The sequence below is a fragment of the Hemiscyllium ocellatum genome, chromosome 20, assembly GCF_020745735.1.
Source record: "Hemiscyllium ocellatum isolate sHemOce1 chromosome 20, sHemOce1.pat.X.cur, whole genome shotgun sequence".
Taxonomy (NCBI): domain Eukaryota; kingdom Metazoa; phylum Chordata; class Chondrichthyes; order Orectolobiformes; family Hemiscylliidae; genus Hemiscyllium; species Hemiscyllium ocellatum.
The window spans coordinates 59,302,686-59,329,640 of NC_083420.1; positions in this window are offsets into that span (position 1 = coordinate 59,302,686).

Below are 26,955 nucleotides of genomic sequence, written 5' to 3' on the forward strand. Positions count from 1 at the left end.
TGTTTATATTAGACCTGCATCTGGCTAATGTGGTGCTAAAAGATTTGGCAGATGTTTATTATGGCTCAAAGTATGTGTAGCATGTTTTGATTTATCCCATATCTGTGTGGTTTCCTCCCACTGTCCAAAGATGTGCACATTAGGTGGATTGGCCATGCCAAATTGTCCATATTGTCCACAGATGTGCAGATTAAAGGGATTAGACATGGATAATGCAGGGTTACTGAGATAGTGTAAGGGGGCTGGAACTGGGTGGAATGCTCTTTGAAGGATTGGTGTATACGCTATGGGCTGAATGACCTCTTTCTAAACTGTTGAGGTTCTGTGGTATACATACTTTCACAGGCACTTCAGTGTCTGAATTAACAATATGCATTTCAACAGTATCACCCTTCCATTAGTGCGTCATGTGTCAAGTATCCTGAGGTAAATTGCAGTCAGATCACACGCTATAATTTGTTGATAATATAATGGACATGTCTCTTAAAAATACGCAGCATGCTAGTCATAAGACATAAGTTGTCAAGCAGAAAATATACTCCAACATGGCAGAAAAAAAGTGTATTCCCAAAGACACTGATTGATAATTACATCAAACCTCATAGTTGTTTAAAATTAACTAATGGCAAGCAGTATTTCCCCAGACACTGAGGGACGTGTCAGATCATATGAACTTGGCACAGTTCCCTATCGCCTATTTGATTTAAGCATGCCTCTGCATTATAAAACGCATCATCATCTTTGCACACATAGGTGGCCTCATATGATTTTTAAGAATGAGCTGCACTGGTCTATCCAGATGAATCATGATTTGAGATGGCAACTGGTCTGCCCAGGAGTGTAAGAAACGACTGAGTTGTGAACACAGCCCAGTCTGTCATGCAAGACAACCTGCCATCCATTGACTCAATCTATACTTCCCAATGCTTCGGAAAACAGCCAACATCATTAAAGACCCCTCCCACCTCATTTATAATCTCTTCCACTTCTTCCATTGGGGAGGAGGTACAAAAGCTTACACACATGTACCAACAGGTTCAAGAACAACTTCTTTCCCACTGTTATTAGACTTCTGAATGGACCTATCAAATTTTAAATTTACTGGTGATCTCGCTCTTTGCGCATTTTCACTGCCGCCTCTCTGTTCTACTACCCTATACATTTTATATGGCATGATCTACCTGTACTGCACACAGAACAAAACTTTTCATTGTAGCTATCCGTGAGACACGGGCTACCAAGCTGCAAATGTATCCCAGCGTGGCAGAAAGTAAGTGTATTCCCAAAGACCCTGATTGATAATTACATCAAATCCCAGAGCTGCTTGAAGTTAACTAATGGCATCACTGTTGAACACAAGCATTATTTCCCCAGACACAGGGAGAAATTTTATTTCTGTTTTTTAATGCTATACTAAGAATGACAGTAATGTTTAACTTTTAATTTGTTCTTTATTTCTTTCTGTCTTACTCTTAAGTGTTTGCACCTGGGTACTTGTATCTAAGATGGCACCAAGTGTAGCAACTTTGAAAACTTTTCAATGTACTCCTGTACTTTTGTACTTAAGTACATGTGACAATAAAGCCTAAATATAAATCTAAATCTAAATCAGTTGCCCTTCTTCTGCTGTTGTCAATGTTTAAGTGCCTGAGGGCAGTTCTTTGTCCTGGGTCATTATTTAACTCGCTGTCCACAAGGATTCATCCATTCCACATTCTGAGATTGAGTTTCATTTTGGTTTGCTGTGCGCTGGTAGCTAAGCTGCTGGGTACGGTTTCCCACTCAGGCTGGTTCAGGCTATATTGAGGGCACCTTTTCTCCGTGCAGGGAGAGCACATTGGGTCCTGAAGAGAGCTGCTCTCAGTCGTGAAGGAAGCTGCTGAAATGTTCCCCTGTTCCTATTCCAGGCGGAAAACAACTGAGTCGATGAGCTCGATACATTCTCGCTTTGTGCAGAAGGTCAGTGAAATGGTGCACTGTCCCAACAGCCTCAGGTGTACCTTGTATCCATGGTCACTGCCACAGACATCAGATTGGCCTTCTTGATGGTGGACCGATGGAAAGCAACTGCCCCTGGTTGGAGTTCCCGGCCCTGCACTCAGATCCTGTGCGGACCAGCTGGTGGGAGTATTTGCAAACATCTTTAACCACTCCTTAATGAAATCTGAGATCCCCATCTGCTTCATGAAGACCACATGCAACATACCTTAATGACTACTGCTTGATAGCTCTGAGCTCCACCATTATGAGGTTAGTATTGGCATATCTCAACTCCTGTCTCCCAGATTGCCTTGATCCACTATAATTCGCCTACTGTCTCAAAAGGTCTATGGCAGACACCATCTCCCTGGCCCTACAATCATCCCTGGAACATCTGAATAACAAGAACACCTATATCAGACTCCTATTCATTGACCTTAACACCATAATTCCAACAAAACTGATCTCCAAACTCCAAGACCTCGGTCTCTGCTCCTCCCTCTGCAGCTGGATCTTTGACTTCCTGACACACGGACCACTGTCAGTAACAACACCTCTGCCACAATAATCCCTTACACCAGTTGTGTATTCAGCCCCTTACTATACTCCTTATACACTCACAACTGTGAGATCAAGTTGAGCTCTAACTCCATTTACAAATTTGCTGATGACACCACAAGATCGTAAACAATGAGACAGAGTACAGGAAAAAGACATTTCTCCCTCAATGTTATCAAAATAAAGGAGCCGGTCATCAACTTCTGGAAGCTTCTGGAGTACATGCCCTTGGTGCTGAGGTAGAGATGGTCGAGAGCTTCAAGTTCTAAGAAGTAAATATCATCAAAAATCTGGTTTATCTACTTCGCGCTACAGACAAGAAAGCACACCAAATCTCTACTGCCTCAGAAAACTGAGGAAATTTGGCACATCTACAATGACTCTTAACATGGATTCACGGTAGACAAGCATCCTGTCCGATTGCATCGCAGTGTGGTATGACAACTGCTCTGACCAAAACCGCAAGAAATTACAGAGTTGTCAACACAGCTCAATCCATCACAAAAAGCCAACGTCCCATCTGTTGACTCCATCTACACTTCCCACTACCTCAGGGAAGCTGCCAACATAATCAAAGACCCCTCACACCCCAGTTATACTCTCTTCCACCCTCTTCCATCGGGCAGAAATTACAAACGTTTGAAAACACACACCAACAGTTTCAAGAACAGCTTTCAACCCACTGTTATCTGACCACTCATATATTAAAATTGATCTCTCTCTCTCTCTCTGCACCTCCTTTGTAACTGTAACACTATATTCTGCATTCTATTCTATTATCCTGGTGCACTTACATAAGGTATGATTTGTCTGGAAAGATATTTTTCACTGTATCTTGGTACATGTGATAGTAATAAATCAAATCAAAGTGTGTATGTGTGTGTTTAATGTGACAATACTGTCACACATCAATAGACACATGGCCTTTAACAGAAAGTTGCATTGACAAAGAAACCGCAACAATTGTCCAACTGCTGCAGCCTTCATCGGTCGAGATAGCTGTTGATATCATACCTTCCACCTGGATTGCCATTGAGGATTTATTTTGGATTGTGTTTTGCCTGGTTTCTAGGCTCCAACCTTGCGATCATGGGTAGCACTGCCAGGATTTAACAACTCCTGATGGCATCGTTCCCAGGATCCCTTCAACTGCTCAGCATTCCAAAAGAAAAGTCAGGAACACCACCAGCTTCTCTACAAGGCTTTGGATTAGTCAGCTGGAAAGTGCTATCCTCTGACTCCCCCAAGAGAAGATGTCAGCAGTGGTCTTCATGAGTAGTAATATGACAGAATCCTTTGAGGTCAACGTGGGTCAAGCAGGGATGTGTCATCATCCACCCTTTTCTCCATCTTCATTACCGCTGTTCTTCTACATGTCAAGAACACATTTCCCAGTGGTGTGGACATTGTCTATTGGGGGGACAGAAAACTTTCAATCTCAACAAGTTTAAGTCCAAGAAAGAAATGACACTGACCTCAGATGTGGAGCTTCAGTATGTGGGTGACAATTTCCTCTCTGCGCTCTCAGAACAGAATTATCAAGACTCATTCAGTACCTTTGCAGAAAAATATCAAAGAATTGGTTTTAGACTCAACCTCAGGAAGGCTCAAATCCTTTACCAATTGTTCCAGGTCAAGTTCAGGTCATTAAGATCATTGAAGAAATCCTCCCAACCATGGCACATTTTGCCCTACCTGAGAAGCTACCTCTCACTTAAGGTTGACAGCAGAGATTCAACATCATATCTGATCTTTGAGCGACCCCTTTAGACACCTAAAACTCAGTGTCTTTGACAGCCATGGCATCCATGCTGATATCAAGTTACTTGTGTATAAAGCAATCATCCATCTGACTGTTCTATATGGCTCTGAAACTTGGACTATGTATAGATGCCACTTCAAGACCCTTGAGAAGTCCCATCAATGCTGTTTGAGGTGGATCCTCTGCATCAGCTGGGAAGACAGGTGCACTAACACAGGTTGGGCGGCACGGTGGCACAGTGGTTAGCACTGCTGCCTCACAGCGCCTGTAGACCCTGGTTCAATTCCTGACTCAGGCGACTGACTGTGTGGAGTTTGCACGTTCTCCCCGTGTCTGCGTGGGTTTCCTCCAGGTGCTCCGGTTTCCTCCCACAGTCACAAAGATGTGCGGGTCAGGTGAATTGGCCAAGCTAAATTGCCCGTAGTGTTAGGTAAGGGGTAAATGTAGGGGTATGGGTGGGTTGCGCTTCGGCGGGTCGGTGTGGACTTGTTGGGCCGAAGGGCCTGTTTCCACACTGTAAGTCTAATCTAATCTAACATCAGTATCTTTGAAGCAGCTAACAGCCCCAGCATTGAGGCTATGATCATCCGAAACAAACTTCCCTGCACCAAACACGTGCTTAGGGTGACCTGAGTTCCCAAAGCAAATCTTTGCCAAGCTCAAGAAAGGCAGTTGAACGAAAGGAGGACACAGGAAGTTTTTCAAAGTCTCCCCGTGCGTTTTCCTCAAGAAATGCAACACTGATGATAACACATGGGAGACCCAAATTCAGAAGGAACTGACTTTGAAGAAGCTTCTTTGTGAAGAGACACAATTCTTCAAGAACAACGATCAGCAACAGGAAGTGCAGGAAAGAAACCAAAGAATGCCAATGATCCCAAAGCTGAGGATCAATTCCACCTCCCAGAAACACCTGTTAAATGTATGATTGGAGATAAGGCTGTCAGATGGGGCTCATCATCCACACAGGAACCCACAGCCAGTGACACGGAAATTCCTCGGTGGACAATCATATTCATTAGTGAATGATTGCCAATGGTGATGCACATGCCACCATTGAAATTATTTAAGGCTGACTGATAACTTGTCTCATTTTCAATGTTCCATAACATCACCTGACTTGCTGCCATCTCAGAACCATAGACTCCCTACAGTGTGGAAACTGGCCATTTGGTCCAACAAGTCGATGCTGACCCTCTAAAGAGTATCCCACTCAGACCTATTCCCCTTACCCTATTACTCTACACTTAGCCTGACTAATGCACCTAATCAAGATATCCCTGAAGACTATGGGCAATTTCCCATGGCCAATCCACCTGACCTGCACATCTTCGGACTGTGGTATGGTACCGGAGCACCCAGAGGAAACCCACATGGGCATGTGGAGAATGTACAAGTTCTACACAGGCAGTCACCCGAGCCTGGAATCTCACCTGGGTCCCTGGTGCCGTGAGGCAGCAGTGCTAACCACTGAGCCACCATGCCACCTGAATCTATTGCTGAAACCCACCTTCATTACCTTTAGGCTGACCTCATCTAACTCAGTCTTGGCTGGTCTCCCCCATTCCAATTGCCAACCAGCTTGGGGTCATTCAAACCTGTGCTGACTGTGTGTCTATTTGTGCCACATATCCTGTCCCAACCACACTCCTGGTCGACATCAGCTCCAAGTCAAGCAACATTTCGATTTTGAGATTCTGATCCTTGTTTCCAAATCCGTCAGTGGCCTCGCTCCTCCCCCTCTCTGGAACCTTCATGTCCATTGCCTTTTATTATATTAAAACCCCTCAAACTCTGGCCTTTTGCTTAGACTGCTTGTAAACTTTCTACAATTGTCCCGTGCTCTGAAATTCCTTCCCTAAACCTCTCCTCCTCTTTACCTTCATTTTCCTCCTTTCAGATGTGCTTAAAACAAGCTTTTGGTCATGTGCTGGAATATTGACATTGACGGCTCAGTGCCATGTGTTTGTTTTTAATGTTCCTGTGAAGGCACTATATCAGTGCATGTTATTGCCAATATATGCTAGCCAAGCCCTCATCCCATGAAAAATAAAACACAACCTTTATTGTTAAACCGAATGCAGTTTGCTATTAGCAATATAACTCAGTCAACCTGTTGTACATTGCACTTTATGGGGTATGTTCAATGTTTGAAACAGGACATCTTCTTCTGTAATGCTTTTCCTAAACAGCAGGGGGAGGTGAAGGGACAGACACGAGCTTTCTCATCTGGTGAAAGCATTTGCTGCTAATGCAATCTGTCACCAGGAGGATTTGAAAAATGGTCCTCATAGTTTAAAATGTCAGCGAAAGTCCTCCAGTTGAACAAGGACCTTGGTTTGTGATGGAGAAAAGTGATTCCTTCATCAGGAATCTCAGGGTTTTTGCCCGAAACGTCGATTCTCTTGCTCCTCGGATGCTGCCTGACTGGCTATGTTTTTCCAGCATCACTCTCAACCTTGGTTTGTAATGTGCAACCCCACGCCTCTATCCCACACAAAGGGTTATTTTTGTACAAATCAAATTTAATGTGCAGCTTCAGAACAATTTCGACGTGTCCTCTTAAAAGTCTTAAATTAACAATATTTTATTTTCCCTGATGCCTATCACCATAATGCAAAACGTAGAAACATTCAAAACAGGAGTCGGAGTATTCCGTTTGGACCTTTGAGCCTGTTCCACAATTCAATATAATCATGGCTGACAATCTAATTCAGTCCTCCATTCCCCCTCTCTTCCCGGACCCTTTGATCCCTTTCAACTTAAGAACTTTTTCGACCTTCTTCTTGACACATTTAATGTTCTGGCCATAATTGCTAGAGCATTCCAGTTTCTGGGTGAAGAAATTTCTCCTCATCTTAGTCCTAAACGGCCTACCTCATGTTCTTAGACTGTGACCTGGATTCTTTTCTGAGTGTCCTTCCACTCATCCCAAAGACCAAGGAGGATTCCCAGCAGACTTCACATGACCAACTGATTCCCTCTTGCCCAGTGACTCCTCTCGGCTCTACCTGACAATCTGGAAAATTGCCCACTTACATCCTGTACATAAAAAAGCAACATATCCAACCTGGACAATTACTACCCTATTGGACTAGTCTCAATCATCAGTAAAGTGAGGGAAGGTGCTGTGAACAGTGCTATCAAACAGCCCCTGCTCAGCAATAATTTGCCCAGTTTGGGTTCTGTCAGAGCCACTCAGCTCCTGACCTCATTACAGCCTTGGTTCAGGCATGGACAAAAGCCTGACTCCCCAAAGCCTGTCCACCATCTATAAGGTATACTGTGATGGAATACTCCCACTTGCCTGGATGGGGACAATCCAACAACATTCAAGAAGCTTGACACCATCCAGGACAAAGCAGCCCGCTTGATTAGCATCACATCCACAAGCATCCACTCCCTCCATGACGGATGCTCAGTAGCAGCAGTGTGTACTATCTACAAAATGCACTGCAGAACTTCACCAAAGATCATCAGGCAGCATCTTCTAAACCCTCAACCACTTCCATTCAGAAGGACAAGAGCAGCAGATACATGGGAACACCACCTCCTGCAGGTTCCCCTCCAAACCACTCACCATTCTGACTTGGAAATGTATCGACATTCCTTCAGTGTTGCTGGGTCAAAATCCTGGAATCCACAACCTAATGGCATTGTTGGTCAGCAAAGAATCAGTGGATTGCAGTGGTTCAAGAGGGCAGCTCACCACCACCTTAAGGACAACTAGAGACGGGCAATAAATGCTGGCCCAACCAGTGGTGCCCATGTACCCATAGGTGCAGCTTTATATTGTTCAATTCTGGTTGCCACACTACAGGAAGGATGTGGAGGCTTTCGAGACGGTGCAGAAGAGGTTTACCAGAATGCTGCCTGGATTAGAGGGCGTGAGCTATAACGAGAGGCTAGAGAAACTCAGGTTGTTTTCTCAAGAGTGGCGGAGGCTGAGGGGAGACTTGATAAAAGTTTATAAAATTATGGATAGGTAGGGTTGACAGTCAGAATCTTTTTCCCAGAGTTGAAATGTCTAATACGAGGGAGCATGCATTTAAGCTGAGAGGGGGAAAGTTAAAAAGAGATGTGTGGGGCAAGTTTTTCATGCTGGGAGTGATAGGAGTCTGGAACACGCTACCAGGGTTGGTGGTGGAGGTAGACAGGGTAAGGGTGCATAAGGGACTTTTAGATAAGCATATGAATATGCAAGGATTGAAGGGATATGGACCAAGGGCAGACAGAAAAGACTAGTTTCATTTGGCGTCATTTTCGGCACAACATCACGATGAAACCTATGAATATAAAACTTCCATTGTACAACACTTCAGCAATTCTGTATGCAGGATCAGTGGAACAAGAGTGTAACTATAAACCTGGACATTGTAGATCTTCTGTTTTGTAGGCATTGTTGGATAGCGCCCAATCCATGGAATCTGATCAGGGTCAGAGACAGAACAGAAAATGCAGCAGGCGGTTCAGAAAAGACCTTTCAGAATTGAATATGAAGAAAGAATGGATCGCTTCACTTTCCTCTGAATTAATGAAGGTAACATCTCAGCTTTCTGTCGTGAATAGAAACATCAAAACTACAAACGCCAAAAAGGTTTGAGCAACTTCAAAGAGCTTGAATCTGGGGCAAAAAACCTGGCTGTGACTTGGCAGGAGAAGCAAATTCTGGAACAGCCACTGCACTCCGAGAAGGACAATATGACAACATTAACAGAAATGTCAGGCAATACCAATGATCACTCCAGAGATTAACTGCATCTACAAACGAATCACCATCATGAGATCGGGATAGATCAGGAAATTATCTGCACATTACAGATATTCGCTTATCGTTTCAACAATTAACCTTTTTTTTTGAAAGATGGGGTATATTGTCTGTGCACCTTGACTTTCAGAGAATTCGTCTTCAAGGACTTTGTGTGCTCTGTGTATACAATGTTGTAACTCTCCCTAGCAGTTAGTCTGCTATGGGTTTGCACCTTCAGTTTTAATGGAACTGTCTGCACTATCTATTTGCCTATCTCTTCACCTGCCCTCTGCAGTATTTGAATTCACATCAATAGTTATTGTCAGTAAGCTTCCATAACGTTCCCTCAATCCCAAAATAAAACTGAGAGCCCAAACCTCTGTTCAACAACAGCCACCACAGGTTTTAGATCTGAGAAATGTCCCTTTCCCTTTTACCCTTTCCCTCTTCTTTCTTACCCTGAGCCCAGTTATTGTGTGATAATTTTGAGTTGTTTATCTACTTTGAGATTTCTTTAGTCATAGGTGAAGTATTGCGTCCATCTTCACCAGTGACATCTGTCCTGTATCTATCATCCCTCAAATTAAAGCTATGTCCCCTTGTGCTAGCCATCACCAGCTGGGGAAGAAGGCTCTCACTGTCCACCTTATCTAAACTCTGATTATCTTATATGTTTCAATTAAGTCACCTCTCAATCTTCTCTCTAATGAAAACAGCCAGAAGTCCCTCAGTGTTTCCTCATAAGACCTTCACTCCATACCAGGCAACATCCTAGTAAATCGCCTCTGAACCCTTTCCAAAGCTTCCACATCTTTCCTATAATCTGGTGCCCAGAATTGTACGCAATACTCCAAATGTGGCCGCATCAGAGTTTTGTACAGCTGCAACAGGACCTCATGGCTCCGAAACTCAGTCCCTCTAACAATAAAAGTTAACAAACCGTATGCCTTCTTTACAGCCCTATCAACCTGGGTGGCAACTTTCAGGGATCTATGTATATGAACACCGAGATCTCTCTGCTCATCATGGGCAGCATGGCAGTATGAGCTGCACGGCAGTATGGGCTGCATGGCGGCTCAGTGGTTAGCACTGCTGCCTCACAGCACCGTGGTCCCAGGTTTGATTCCAGCCTCAGGCGACTGTCTGTGTGGAGTTTGCATATTCTCCCCGTGTCTTGTGAATTTCCTCCGGGTGCTCCGGTTTCCCCCCACAGGTCCAAAAATGTGCAAGTATGGTGAATTAGCCATGTTAAATTGCCCATAGTGTTCGATGCATTAGCCAGAGGGAAATGGCACTGGGTGGGTTAATCTTCGGAGGGTCAATGTGGACTTGTTGGGCCGAAGGGCCTGTTTCCACACTGTAGGGAATCTAATCTAATCTAATCTAAATTCTACAATGCTGAGAATCTTACCATTAGCCCAGTGCTCTGTATCCCTGTTACTCCTTCCAAAGTAAATCACCTCACACTTGTCTACATTAAACTCCATTTGCCACCTCTCAGCCCAGCTCTGCAGCTTACCTATGTCCCTCTGTAACCCACAACATCCTTCGACACTATCCAGAACTGACCAACCTTAGTGCCATCCACTAACCTGTGCTTCTATGCCCTCATCCAGGTCATTTATAAAATGACAAACAACAGTGGACCCAAAATAGATCCTTGCGGCACACCACTAGCAACTGAACTCTAGGATACACATTTTCCATCAACCACCACCCACTGTCCTCTTTCAGCTAGCCAATTCCTGATCCAAACCGCTAAATCACCCTCAATCCCATGCCTCCGTATTTTCTGCAATAGCCTACCATGGGGAACCTTATCAAACACCTTCCTGACTCCATATACACCACATCAATGGCTTTACCCTCATCCACCTGTTTGGTCACCTTCTCAAAGAACTCAGTAAGGTTTACGAGGCATGACTTATCCTTCATGAAACCATGTTGACGATCCCTAATTAACTTATTTCTATCAAGATGATTATAAATCCTTTCTCTTAAAACCTTTTCCAACACTTTACCCACAACCGAAGTAAGGCTCACTGATCTATAATTGTTAGGATTGTCTCTACTCCCCTTCTTGAACAATGGGACATTTGCTATCCTCCAGTCTTCTGGTACTATTCCTGTAGACAATGGCAACATAAAGATCAAAGTCAAAGGCTCAACAATCTTCTCCCTGGCTTCCCAGAGAATCCTAGGATAAATCCCATCTGGCCCAGGGGACTTATCTATTTTCACACTTTCCAGAATTGCTAACACCTCCTCCTTGTGAACCTCAATCCCCTCTAGTCTAGTAGCCTGTATCTCTGTATTCTCCTTGACTTCCAACTACTGTCCTTGGTTGGCCCTATTCTTACTCTGGTCATTCTTTGATATACCTATAGAATGCCTAATATACCCCTAGAAATGTGCTTTACAATTGTGCAAGTTTTGCAGTTTACTTGTGAAAGCTTTCCAAAATCAGAAAGTATTTTGAACATCTGTTTTACTTGATGTGGACATGTCCTAAGAGTTACGATCACCAAAATTCTGTCCTGGACCATCCACATTGATGTGACGGTCAAGAAGGCACAACAACATTTTTTCTTCCTCAGGAGGCTAAGGACAATTGGCATGCCCATTAGGACTCTCACCAACATTTATAGATACACCTTAGAAAGCATTCTGTCCGGATACATCACAGCTCGCTATAGCAACCGTTCTGCCCAGGGCCATAAGAAACTGCAGAAAGTTGTGAACATAGCCCAGTCCATCACACAAGCCAACCTTCCATCCATTGACTCCACATACATTTCTCAATGCCTCAGAAAGAGAGCCAACATTATCAAAGACCCCTTCCATCCCAGTTATAATCTCTTCCAACTCTTCCCTGCTGTTATTGGGCTTATAAATTAACATTTTAAATTTCAAACCTTATATTGAAGAGGTTTTTTTGTGCACATTCTTTGCAGCCTGAACTTTGTATTCCTCACTCTGCGCAATCATTCTATGATCTTTGTATGTTATGATCTGCTTGTACTGCTTGCAAAACAAAACTTTTCACTGTACTTAGGTACATATGACGATAATAAATCTAATAAACAAATAAATGAATAATACATCGCACACTTCCACATCTCCCAGCATCATCTCCAGAAATAGCAGTATCCTGGTTTTCGGCTTCAACAGCTGCACATTTTTGTAGAATGTTAAAAGTTGAGTTTCCTCTGGTGTGCCTCCACTGGGGTAGCATTTCTGCCTGCTGCCTCTCCCTAAGATGCACTCATTTCACATACAGGGTGAGGTCTATGTAGGATTTCTGCCGCCCACTGTAATGCTGGAGTCAAAGTCATGGTACTATAGTAAGGCACCACAAAGCAGCACCTGCAGAGTCAAATGCAAAGTTAGAAGTCCAAGACTTTTAACTCAATAACGCATTCCATCAATTTAGTGGCCTCCAGAGATAAGAGGAACATTAAGAGAGGGGAGGAGTTAAATGCTTGGTCATGGCTGCCATCTCCTGAACAGACTTGTCAGCATTATCCAAAGGCATTCTCTACCTGTTGTTTTGAATTGATTTATTATTTGCACATATACTGAGGTACAGTGAAAAGTTTTGTTTTGCGTGCAGTGGAGGCAGATCATAACAGATAAAGTGCATTATGGTAGTAGAACAGACCAAGGAATACAATGTTACTGTAGAGAAGGCTGTAGAGAAGATGCACAAAGAGCAAGATCAACATTAAAGTTAAGATTTGAAAGGTCCATTCGGAAGTCTAATAACAGTGGGGAATAAGCTGTTCTTGAATCTGTTAGTACCTCCTCTCCTGCTAGTCTCTGCTTGGAGATAGCAGTCATAGAGGTGTGGGGGGGGGGGCAATGTGTGTGGTCATCCCTTGGGATGAGGATGGTATTTGTATTTAACAACAACTTGTATAATGAGTCTATTAGTGCAGGGCAGCTGTTGTTCTGTAGCCACCACACAGTTAGGCTGATAAGGAATCTCTCCTACCAACTTACTGTCATGAACAGGTAAGAAAGGGGCAAATCACCACCCCTTCAATCAATCGCATGTGAAAATAGTTCACGTGATAATCTAGGAGCTAAGTCCAAGGCTTTGTTCAGTGAGAGAAAGGCGATTTTCTTTACCTATTAATCCCAAGGAGAAAAGATAATAAAATCATATCAAACACACAAACACAGATGACAGGTTTAAAAGGGAGAGAATTTGGTATAGACATGGAGATTAAAAGGTATTAGGTTCTTAAGATGAGATCACAGTTGTTCAATAGTTAACGCATATAGAATCATAGAGTCATAGAGACATACGACATGGAAACAGACCCTTCGGTCCAACTCGTCCATGCCAACCAGATATCCCAACCTAATCTAGTCCCATTTGCCAACACTTGGCCCATATCCCACTAAACCCTTCCTATTCATATACCAATCCAGATGCCTTTTAAATGTTTCAATTGTACCAGCCTCCACCACTTCCTCTGGCAGCTCATTCCATACAGGCACCATCCTCTACATGAAAAAGTTGCCTGTTTAGGTCCCTTTTATATAGAACATAGAACACAGAAAAGTACAGCACAGAACAGGCCCTTAAGCCCACGATGTTGTGCCGAGATTTAATCCGAATGTAAAATATAGTAACTTAACCTATGCACCCCTCAACTCACTGCTATCCATGTGTATCTTCAGCAGTCGCTTAAATGTCCCCAATGACTCTGCTTCCACCACCACTGCTGGCAACGCATTCCATGCATTCACAACTCTCTGCGTAAAGAACCTACCTCTGATGTCTCCTTTATACCTTCCTCCAAATATCTTCAAACTATGACTTCTCCTACCAGTCAATCCTGCCCTGGGGAAAAGTCTCTGGATATTGACTCTACCTATTCCTCTCATTATTTTATACACCTCGATCAAGTCTCCTCTCTTCCTCCTTCTCTCCAGAGAGAAAAGTCCGAGCTTATTCAACCTTTCTTCATAAGGCAAGCCCACCAGTCCAGGCAGCATCCTGGTAAACCTTCTTTGCACCCTCTCCAAAGCCTCTGTATCTTTCCTGTAGTAGGGTAACCAGAACCGGACACAATATTCCAAGTGTGGTCTTACCAGGAACTTGTAGAGCTGCAGCAGAACCTCACAGCTCTAAAACTTGATCCCCCTGTTAATGAAAGCCAAAACACCATATGCTTTCTTAACAACCCTATACACTTGGGTGGCAACTTTGAGGGATCTATGTACTTGCACACCCAGATCCCTTTCATCCTCCACACTACCAAGAATAATTATATCTTTCCCCTCTCACCCTAAACCCTCTAGTTCTGGACTCCCCCACCACAGGGAGAAGTCATAGAGATGTACAACATGGAAACAGACCCTTCAGTCCAACTCGTCCATGCCAACCAGATAACCCAATGTAATCCCACCTGCCAGCACCCGGCCCATGTCCCTCCAAGCCCTTCCGATGCTCATTTGTATTTTTTTTTGCTCACAAGTAGACAATTTAAGAAGTAGGATTGGCAACTCTAAGGTTGTGCATCAGAACATTGAACTTTGTCTATTTGTCCTATCAATGCCCCTCATGATTTTAGAAACATCTATGAGGTCACCCCTCACCCTTCAACGCTCCAGGGAAAATAGCCCCAGCTTATCATCAAGAGGAACAGAATTTGGAATATTTTTGAAATCTTGGTCAATAGTTGATTTCCAAATTTGCTTTGACACCAGTTCTGTATTCTGGGATGATGACTGAAACAAGCAGAGAATGAAAATGCTCCAGCGCTTATTGTTACAAGTTAATCTTTGTTTTTTTCTGCTCTGTTGCTGAAAAGCAGCTATTTAAATATGGTTCAGTTTATACTTCAGAGTGCAGCTCTGATTTCTACACCTTCCAAGTTGACTAACTGGCAGAGAGATGTTACATTTCAAAATGTTTAATTATCATGCGATGGAAATTCCTTGACTCGGATTCAGTTAACTGTTTCTGATGTAATTAGATTGGCAATTTCAGTGCAGGATCCACATGGATCACCTGAAATTTTCTTCAATCTATTGTCAGATAATTACTGCAGCCATTTTGTATCCCTGTTCTTGTTCCTTTTAAACACAAGTCCACGACAGGATTTAGATCTAACAGTCAGATGATAGAGGTTACAATTTGGTGGTCTTTATTAACACTGTCCTGACATTATGAACATATGAGTTAGGAGCCAAAATGGGTCAGTCAACACCTCAAGGCTGCTCTACTGTTTGCTAAAAACATGGTTAATCTGATTACTCTCAATAATCATTCACACTCTGGCTTATTTAGAATCTTTTCACATTCAGCTTAAAAATATCGAAAGGACTCTTGCCTTTTGAGGAATTGAGTTCCAAAGATTCACAAGAAACTTATATCTCCTCATCCCTGTTTTAAATGGGTAACCCCAATTTTTTTAAACAGTTCTAGATTGTCCCATGACAGACAACATCCCTTCCATATCCGCCCTGTCCAAGTTCCCTCAGAATCTTATGTATGTCAATCAAGTTGCCTTTTACTCTTCTCAACTCTCAAGAATTACAAGCCTAAGCATTCTGATCCTCATTAGACAACTGTACATTCCAGGTAGTTGTCTGGCAAAGCTCCTCTGAACTGCCTCCAAAATATTTATATTCGGCCTTAAGAAAAGGAGACCAATACTGTACACAATATTCTGATATATCACATCAATGCCCAGCATAACCTTCTGACTTTTATACTAAATTTTTCTTACAATAAACAATTACATTCTACTAGCGTTTCTGATTACTTGTTTTAGCTGCTTAATAACCTATTCTTTCCTTGTCAGCTGTTACTGCATGTGCTTTCCATAGAAAGAAAACTCGAGAAGGATGTAAAGAGGACTAGTACATATATTTATCCTCTTGTACAAAGTCAATATCCACTCTCGAGTTCTCTCACTTGAGAGTCAGGAGTTCTTGGCAAACTGCTGTGGTTGGATCAGGATGAGTGATTCTTGTAAATGCACAAACGTCTGCACAGTATTGGAGGCTTGCCAGAAGATTCATGCCTTGGGTGACAAGATCAAAGAGTGTTTCCTGTTTGCGCAGTGCCCTGTCCAACAATACCAATACTGAAGAGAAAGGGAGGACTGCAGATGCTGGCGTATTCCTGATGAAGGGCTTATGCCTGAAACATTGATTATCCTGCTCCTCGGATGCTGCCTGACCGGCTGTGCTTTTCCAATACCAGTATTGTGTAGCATTCACTGAAGGGCATGCTTCCTATGCTGGTCAATCATAAGTAAGTGAGTGTCACTAGCCTTTGTGATTTTAGTGAAGAGAAAAATGTCCTGAAGCCAGTTGGTGGATCAAATTAATGAACTTGTTGTAAACCTCCTTCAGCTTCTGCAGGCTGCTATCTGCATGGACAGGGACAATTGGCAGTGTTGTTACTTCACTCTCAGCAAATCTGTTCTTCCTCAGCTTCTTAAGCAATTACCGAAGAGATACCACTGGACCCTATGTAGGGAAGGGAAACATTCGAGACTCCACCCACGCTCTCAACCTCCCCCAAGACTTCTGTTTCCCCAGCCCCCAATGCCTCACCTTCACCATGGATATCCAATCCCTCTACACTTCCATCCGCCATGACCAGGGCCTCCAAGCCCCCTCTTTCTTCCTCTCATGACGTCCCTTCCACCGACACTCTCATTCGCTTGGCTGAACTGGTCCTCACCCTCAACAACTTTTCCTTCGAATCCTCCCACTTCCTTCAGACTAAAGGGATAGCCATGGGCACCTGTATGGGCCCCAGCTATGCCTGTCTCTTTGTTGGCTACGTAGAACAGTCCATCTTCCATAGTTACACTGGCACCACTCCCCACCTCTTCCTCGGCTACATTGATGACTGCATTGGCGCCACCTCGTGCTCCCGCGAGGAGGTTAAGCAATTCATCAACTTCACTAACACATTCCACTCTCACCTTAAATTTACCTGGACCATCTCTGACACCTCCCTCCCCTTCTTGGACCTCTCCATCTCCATTAATGACGACTGACTTGACACCGACATTTTTTACAAACCCACCGACTCCCACAGCTACCTGGATTACACCTCTTCCCACCCTACCTCCTGCAAAAATGCCATCCCGTATTCCCAACTCCTCCGCCTCTGCCATATCTGGATTTTGTACATGGATTTTAGTAAGGCATTTGATAAGGTTCCCCATGGTAGGCTTATGCGGAAATTCAGGAGGCATGGGATAGAGGGAAACCTGGCCAATTGGATTGAAAACTGGCTAACCGGTCGAAGTCAGAGAGTGGTGGTTGATGGTAAATATTCAGCCTGGAGCCCAGTTACAAGTGGAGTTCCGCAGGGATCAGTTCTGGGTCCTCTGCTGTTTGTAATTTTTATTAATGACTTGGATGAGGGAGTCGAAGGGTGGGTCAGTAAATTTGCAGATGATACGAAGATTGGTGGAGTTGTGGACAGTGAGGAGGGCTGTTGTCGGCTGCAAAGGGACTTGGATATGATGCAGAGCTGGGCTGAGGAGTGGCAGATGGAGTTCAACCCTGCCAAGTGTGAGGTTGTCCATTTTGGAAGAACAAATAAGAATGCGGAATACAGGGTTAACGGTAGAGTTCTTAGTCAGGTGGAGGAACAGAGGGATCTTGGGGTCCATGTACATAGATCTTTGAAAGTTGCCACTCAGGTGGATAGAGCTTGTAAGAAGGCCTATGGTGTATTAGCGTTCATTAGCAGAGGGATTGAATTCAAGAGTCGTGAGGTGATGTTGCAGCTGTACAGGACTTTGGTTAGGCCACATTTGGAGTACTGTGTGCAGTTCTGGTCACCTCACTTTAGGAAAGATGTGGAAGCTTTGGAGAGGGTGCAGAGAAGATTTACCAGGATGTTGCCTGGAATGGAGAATAGGTCGTACGAGGACAGGTTGAGAGTTCTCGGCCTTTTCTCGTTGGAACGGCGAAGGATGAGGGGTGACTTGATAGAGGTTTATAAGATGATCAGAGGAATAGATAGAGTAGACAGTCAGAAACTTTTTCCCCGGGTACAACAGAGTATTACAAGGGGACATAAATTTAAGGTGAAGGGTGGAAGGTATAGGGGAGATGTCAGGGGTGGGTTCTTTACCCAGAGAGTGGTGGGGGCATGGAATGCGCTGCCCGTGGCAGTGGTAGAGTCAGAATCATTGACGACCTTTAAGCGGCAATTGGATAGGTACATGGATGGGTGCTTAATCTAGGATAGATGCTCGGCACAAGATCATGGGCCGAAGGGCCTGTTCTGTGCTGTATTGTTCTATGTTCTATCTATGTTCTATCTGCTCCCAGGAGGACCAGTTCCACCACAGAACACACCAGGTGGCCTCCTTCTTTAGAGACCACTATTTCCCTTCCCATGTGGTTAAAGATGCCCTCCAAAATATCACGTCCACAGCCCACACCTCCGCCCTCAAACCCCACCCCTCCAACCATAACAAGGAGAGAACCCCCTGGTGCTCACCTTCCACCCCACCAACCTTTGCATAAACTAAATCATCCAATGACATTTCCGCCACCTCCAAACAGACCCCACCACCAGGGATGCAATTCCCTCCCCACCCCTTTCCGCCTTCCGCAAAGACTGTTCCCTCCGTGACTACCTGCTCAGGTCCACGCCCCCCCACAACCCACCCTCCCATCCTGGCACCTTCCCCTGCCACTGCAGCAATTGCAAAACCTGCGCCCACATCTCCTCCCTCACCTCCATCCAAGGCCCCAAAGGAACCTTCCACATCCATCAAAGTTTTGCACATCCACCAATATCATTTATTATATCCGTTGCTCCCGATGCAGTCTCCTCTACACTGGGGAGACTGGACACCTCCTAGCAGAGCTCTTTAAGTAAAATCTCTGGGACACCCGCACCAATCAACCACACCGCCCTGTGGCCCAACATTTCAACTCCCCCTCCCATTCAGCCGAGGACATGCAAGTCCTGGGCCTCCTTCACCGCCGCTCCCTCACCACTCAATGCCTGGAGGAAGAATGCTTCATCTTCCGCCTCAGAACACTTCAACCCCTGGGCATCGATGTGGACTTCACCAGTTTCCTCATTTCCCCTTCGCCCACCTCACCCCAGTTCCAAACTTCCAGCTTAGCACTGTCCCATGACTTGTCCTACCTCCTATCTTCCTTTCCACCTATCCACTCCACCCTCTTCTCTGACCTATCACCTTCATCCCCACCCCCATTCACCCATTGAACTCTTTGCTACCTTCCCCCACCCTCCTCCCTGACCTATCACCTCCATCCCCACCCCCATTCACCTATTGTACTCTATGCCTACTTTCTCTGGACCCCCAGCCTCCTCTCATTCATCTCTCCACCATGCAGGCACTCTGCCTCGATTCCTGATGAAGCACTTTTGCCTGAAACATCGATTTTCCTGCTCCTTGGATGCTGCCTGAACTGCTATGCTTTTCCAGCTCCACTCTAATCTAGAAACAAACTTGTAAGGAGATCTCAGCTATCTGTAAGAATGATAGGGTGGTTATGGTAGGGGATTTTAACTTTCCAAACATCGACTGGAACTGCCATAGTTGTTAAGGGTTTAGATGGAGAGGAATTTGTTAAGTGTGTACAAGAAAATTTTCTGATTCAGTATGTGGAGGTACCTACTTGAGAAGGTGCAAAACTTGACCTACTCTTGGGAAATAAGGCAGGGCAGGTGACTGAGGTGTCAGTGGGGGAGCACTTTGGGGCCAGTGACCATAATTCTATTAGATTTAAAATAGTGATAGAAAAGGATAGACCAGATCTAAAAGTTGAAGTTCTAAATTGGAGCAAGGCCAGTTTTGACAGTATTAGGCAAGAACTTTCAAAAGCTGATTGGGGGCAGATGTTCGCAGGTAAAGGGATGGCTGGAAAATGGGAAGCCTTCAGAAATGAGATAACAAGAGTCCAGAAAAAGTATATTCCTGTCAGGGTGAAAGGAAAGGCTGGTAGGTATAGGGAATGCTAGATGACTAAAGAAATTAAGGGTTTGGTTAAGAAAAAGGAAGCATATATCAGGTACAGACAGGATAGATCGAGTGAATCCTTCAAAGAGTATAAAGGCAGTAGGAATATACTTAAGAGGGAAACCAGGAGGGCAAAAAGGGGACATGAGATAGCCTTGGCAAATAGAATTAAGGAGAATCCAAAGGGATTTTACAAATACATTAAGGACAAAAGGGTAACTAGGGAGAGAATAGGGCCCCTCAAACATCAGCAAGATGGCCTTTGTGTGGAGCCACAGAAAATGGGAGAGATACTAAAGGAGTATTTTGTATCAGTATTTACTGTGGAAAAGGATATGGAAGATATAAAATGTAGGGAAATATGTAGTGACATTTTGCAAAATGTCCATATTACAGAGGAGGAAGTGCTGGATGTCATGAAACACATGAAAGTGGATAACTCCCCAGGACCTGACCAGGTGTACCCGAGAACTCTGTGGGAAGCTAGCGAAGTGATTGCTGGGCCTCTTGCTGAGATATTTGTATCATCGATAGTCACAGGTGAGGTGCTGGAAGACTGTAGGTTGGCAAATGTGGTTCCACTATTTAAGAAGGGTGGTAAAGACAAACCAGGGAACTATAGACCGGTGGGCCTGACCTTGGTGGTGGGCAAGTTGTTGGAGGGCATCCTGAGGGACAGGGTGGAAAGGCAAGGATTGATTAGAGATAGTCAATATGGCTTTGTGCATGGGAAATCATGTCTCACAAACTTGATTGAGTTTTTTGAAGAAGTAACAAAGAGGATTAATGAGGCAGAGCAGTGGATGTGATCTATGTGGACTTCAGTAAGGCGTTCGACAAGGTTCCTCATGGGAGACTGGTTAGCAAGGTTAGATCTCACAGAATACAGGGAGAACTAGCCATTTGGATACAGAATGGGCTCAAAGGTAGAAGACAGAGGGTGGTTGTGCAGGGTTGTTTTTCAGACTGGAGACCTGTGACCAGTGGAGTGCCACAAGGATCTGTGTTGAGTGCACTACTTTTTGTCATTTATATAAATGATTTGGATATGATCATAAGAGGTATGGTTAATAAGTCTGCAGATGACACCAAAATTGGAGGTGTAGGGGACAGCGAAGAGGGTTACCTCAGATTACAACAGGATCTTGATCAGTTGAGTATTGGCTGAGAAGTGGCAGATGGAGTTTAATTCAGATAAATGCGAGGTGCTGCATTTCGGGAAAGCAATTCTTAGAAGGACTTATACACTAAATGGTAAGGTCCTAGGGAGTGTTGCTGAACAAAGAGACCTTGGAGTGCAGCTTCATAGCCCTTGAAAGTCGCAGGTAGATAGGATAGTGAAGAAGGCATTTGGTATGCTTTCCTTTATTGGTCAAGGTATTGAATACAGGAGTTGGGAGGTCATGCTGCAGCTGTACAGGACACTGGTTAGACCACTTTTGAAATATTGCATGCAATTCTGGTCTCCTTCCTATGAGAAAGATGTTGTGAAACTTGAAAACAGGCTGGGGCTGTTTTCTCTGGAGCATCGGAGGCTGAGGGGTAATCCTATAGACTGGCATGGATAGCATAAATAGACAAAGTATTGTGGTGTGGGAGTCCAGAACTAGAGGGCATAGGTTTAGAGTGAGAGGGGAAAGATATAAAAGAGACCTAAGGGGCAACTCTTTCATGCAGAGAGTGGTACGTATATGGAATGAGCTGCCAGAGGAAGTGGTGGAGGCTGGTACAGTTACAAAATTTAATAGGCATTTGGATGGGTATATGAATAGGAAGGGTTTGGATGGATATGGGTCAAGTGCTGGCAGGTGGGACTAGATTGGGTTGGGATATCTGGTCGGCATGGACGAGTTGGACCGAAGGGTCTGTTTCCGTGCCGTACATCTCTATGACTCTATGGCAAAGTGGACCTTCTAGCAAGGAGAAAATCAACAACAACACCCATTGTATATCGATGGCATTTACAGTAATTGTTTAGGCAAAAAGATGCAAGGATTAAAGAACTGGAAGCTTAAAACTCTGCTGATAAGGCTTAAACATACATGACGTTCTTCAATTTGAGAGCGCTCTTGGTGATTTGCAACAATGGCTGGCTCCTAGCAAGAGCAAGGCTTCATCAATGCCAAGTAGATTGGGATATGTCATTACCAGATCCCTATGCAGCAACATATAAGTCCATTGAGGCAAGGTAGGCTCCAATCCTCAAAACACTGCTCTACTAGTTATTAGAGACCCATCCACTGTCGATGTGACAGCTTACATCAGATTGCTTTAAAACACATTTCAGTTCTGGCTTCCTGCTATTTCAGCAGGTTTCTCTACTTTCCTCTAAGTCCACATTAAGGCCTAATCAATCAAACACATTGTGCATCAATTGTAACCAGATGCACATAATCAAACACAGAAAAAATTCAACACTGCCCAAAACCATCAGTTTAACTGGCTCATCTATCATTAGACAGCACTGTCATAGTTGGAGTCCCAATCACTTCATAGGATTTTGATTCTTATATGTTCAGGAAGCATCTCACAAGTGTATGGCTAAAATGTCAAGGCACCATGCACTGTTAAGTACGTAATCATTATTTTAACTGCCCACCTCTCCCTAGAGATTTTGAGTGGGACAAAAATTGAAGGTGAAATTTCAGATTATACACGAATTCTGATTGCTGCTTCTATACTGACTACTCCCAGCTATCTGAACCCTTCAGCCATCTGACACATTGGTGTAATATTTAAATGGAAAATTGAATTTCTTTTGAAAATTTGTTGTTTTTAACCATGGCAAGTTGGCATTAATTTATGGGATAATATATTCAATGTTGCCTTAAGGAAGAAAGTGGTTGGGAATCAAATCAACTTTTTATTTTAAGTCAGCCCTATGACTGTATTTAAGAGACAACTGAAAACATTGTTACTTTGACCTCAATTCCCAAATAAACACCCCATTTAAAATATTAATATGCTAACTCAGAGTAAACATTACTTGTATTGACTAAAAGTCCCTGAACTTCCAGTTCCTAATAAAAGCTGTACTGAATTCTAAGCATTGTCTCTATTTCCTCTCAGCATAGATACTGCCTCTCAAATCAGGGGAAGTGATGGTCTAGTGGTATTATTACTGGACTGAGTTATAAGGAGAGGCTACAATTTTTTTCACTGGAGCTTGAGAGGTTGAGGGGTGACTTTACAGAGGTTTATAAAATCACGAAGGCTGCATGTAAGGTGAATGACAGCTGTCTTTTCCCGAGGTGGAGGATTTCAAGACTAGGGGGCATATTTTAAAGACAAGAGGAAAAAGACTTAAAAAAAGACATGAGGGACAACGTTTTTACACAGAGAGTGGTTCACATGTGGAATGAACTTCCAGAGGAAATGGTGGGTGTGCGCACAGTTACAATGTTTAAAAGACCTTTTGGTAAATTCATAAGCAAGAAATGTTTGGAGGGATCTGATCCAGACACAGGAAGGTGGGACTAGTTTGGCATTATGACTGGCATGGATGGTTGGACTGAATGGTCTGGTTCCGTGCTGTATGACTGTATAACTCTATGACCCAGGTACCTGGCTTCAAAACCCATCATTCACCCTACCATCCCATCCTTGCATCTGTGGGACAAAGGTTCCTTCGCTTCAACCAAAGTTCCTTCGCTCTGCCATCCCTTCCTTGCCTCAGTAAGACAAACCTATCCAACACTCTTGGAGAGTGCTCCCAGAAATGTGGAGGTTGTTAAGGGAGCACTTGCTGCAAGTGCTGGATAGGTTTGTCTCACTGAGGCAAGGATGCAGAGCGAAGGAACCTTGGTTGACAAGGGATATGAAACATCTAGTCAAGAGGAAGAAAGAAGCTTACTTAACGTTGAGGAAGCAAGGATCAGACAGGGCTCTAGAGGGTTACAAGATAGCCAGGAAGGAACTGAAGAATGGACTGAGGAGAGCTAGAAGGGGCCATGAAAAAGTCTTGGCTGGTAGGATTAAGGAAAACCCCCAAAGCGTTTTCCACTTATGTGAGGCACAAAAGGATGGCCAGAGTGAGGGCATGGCTGATCAGGGATAGTGGAGGGAACTTGTGCCTGGAGTCAGAGGAGAATAGGAGGTCTTTAATGAATATTTCAGTAATCACAACTAAAAGGGACCTTGTTGTTTGTGAGGACAGCATGAAACAGGCTGATATGCTCAAACAGGTTGATGTCAAGAAGGAGGATGTGCGGAAAATGTTGAAAAACATGAGGATAGATAAGTCCCCTGGGCCAGATGGGATAGATACAAGCTTACTACGGGAAGTGAGGGAGGAAATTGCTGCGCCTTTGCCAATGGTCTTTGCATCCTCTTAGCTCACTGGAGTAGTACCAAATGATTGGAGGGTGGCAAATGTTATTCCCTTGTTCAAGAAAGGGAATAGGGATAACCCTGGGAATTATAGATAGGTGAGTCTTACGTCGGTGATGGGCTAATTATTGGAGAGGCTTCTGAGAGACAGGAACTATGATTACTTGGAAAAGCATAGTTTGATTAGAGAAAGTGAGCATGGCTTTGTGAGAGGCAGGTCTTGCCTCACAAATCTTATTGAATTCTTTGTGGATTTGACAAAATACATGGATAAAGTCAGAGCAGTGGATGTGGTGTAAGTGAATTTTGATAAGGTTCCCCATGATAGGCTCATTCAGAAAGTAAGGAGGCTTGGGATACAGGGAAACCTGTCTGTCTGGATACAGAATTGGCTGTCCTATTGAAGACAGAGAGTGGTAGTCGATGGAAAGTATTTAGTCGAGAGCTCTGTGATCAGTGGTGTAACACAGGGAACTGTTCTGGGACCTCTGCTCTTTGTGATTTTTATAAATGACTTGGATGCAGAAAAGGAAGGGTGGGTTAGTAAGTTTGCCGATGAAACGGAGGTTGGTGGAGTTGTGGCTGTTGTTGGTTACAGTAGGACATTGTCAGGATGCGGAGCTGGGCTCAGAAGTGGCAGATGGAGTTTAACCTGGAAAAGTGTTAAGTGATTTATTTTGCAAGGTCGAACTTGAATTCAGAACACAGGGTTAAAGGCAGGATTCTTGGCAGTGTGGAGGAACAGAGGGATCTTGAGGTCCACTTCCATAGATCCCTCGAAGTTGCCACCCAAGTTGTTAGGGTTGTTAAGAAGGCACATGGTGTGTTGGCTTTCATTAGCATTAGTTTAAGATCCACGAGGTTATGCTGCAGCTCTATAGAGTCCTGGTGAGGCCACACTTGGAATGCTGTGTTCAGTTCTGGTCACCTCATTATAACAAGGATGTGGAAGCATTAAAGAGGATGCAGAGGAGATTTAGCACAATGCTGTCTGGACTGGAGGGCATGTATAATAAAGAACGGTTAAGGGAGCTGATGCTTTTCTCATTGGAATGAAGAAGATGCAAGGTGATTTGATAGAGGTGTACAAGATGAAGAGAGACATAGATAGATTGGTTAGCCAGAGACTTTTTCCCAGGCTGGCAATGGCTATCACAAGAAGGCATCATTTTAAGATAATTGGAGGAAGGCTTTGGGGAGATGTTAGAGGTAGGTTCTTTACGCAGAGAGTGTTGTATGCATGGAGTGCATTGCCAGCAATGCTAATAGAGTCAGATACATTATAGACATTTAAGCAACTCTTGGACAGGCACATGGATGATAGTAAAATGTAGCTTATGTAGATTAGTTTGTTCTTAGAGTAGAATAAAAGGTCTGCACAACACTGAGGGCTGAAGGGCCTGTAGAGTGCTTTGTAGTTCTATGTTCTATGTTCAAATCTGAACGAAGTTAAGTATTCCTAGAAAAATAATAAATCTGTGAAAGATTCGCCAAAATTTCTAAGAACAATTTTGTGTTTTATGAATTCTGATGATAAAGCTTCATAGCCACTGTTATTATTGATTTCAAATTATCTTTTGAATAGTAATACTGTATCTATGTGTTGCTTGCTGGGCATTTTACCAACATTTTTTCGACCTAAATTGTTGTTCACCATTTTAAGTAGGTTTTGCCATGTTCTGCTGCCAATATAGAGGCTTCACTTCTTCTTGGGTAACATGATATTTTCCTACCTTTCATAACCTAGAACACAATGTATGTCCCACTGCACAATCTGTGAAATAAAATTCTGTGACTGTCTTCCTCCTGAAATATGAGTTTAAATAATGAGTAACTTAGTCTTATGACAAGCTTAAATCTATTTTAAATAACTTCTATCATGAGATTCTGACTTCAAAATGTTTCAATTTTGTCTTTGAGCACCAGAAACGTAGTTTGTAACTTTGCTGTTGCTGTGGCCTGGTACTAAGTGGTTTTCTATCGCTTTCTCAGTTGACTATAGGCATGCTTCATAGAGCTTCACGTGGCTGTGGTAACTTTTGTTTTGAAGAGCATGTACTCCTTTTCACCTTTTATCCTTTCCAACCCCTCTTTGTCAGCATTATTTTAAAATATATCCCACCTTTCCCATAGGGATTTATAAGTTTACTCATAGAGCATTGAACTGATCCCAGAGATCCCTCTTCTCTAAATAACTCAGTCATAGAGTTATACAGCACGGAAACAGATCCTTCAGTGCAACTAGTCCACGCCGACCATGTTCCCAAACTAAACTAGTTCCACCTGCCCGTGTTTGGCCAAATACCTCCAACCCTTTCCTATTCATGAACTTATTAAAGTTTTAAATGCTTTAACTATACCTGCATCCATCACCCTGTCTGGCAGTTCACTCAACACACGAACCACTCTCTGTATGAAAACATTGCTCCTCATATCCTTTTTAAATCTTTTTCCTTTCATCTTAAACATAAGCCCCCTAGTTTTGAACTCACCCACTCGAGGGAAAAGACCCTTGTCATTCACCTTACTTATGTGCCTCATGATAGTTCAATGGTTAGCACTGCTGCCTCCCAGCCTCACGC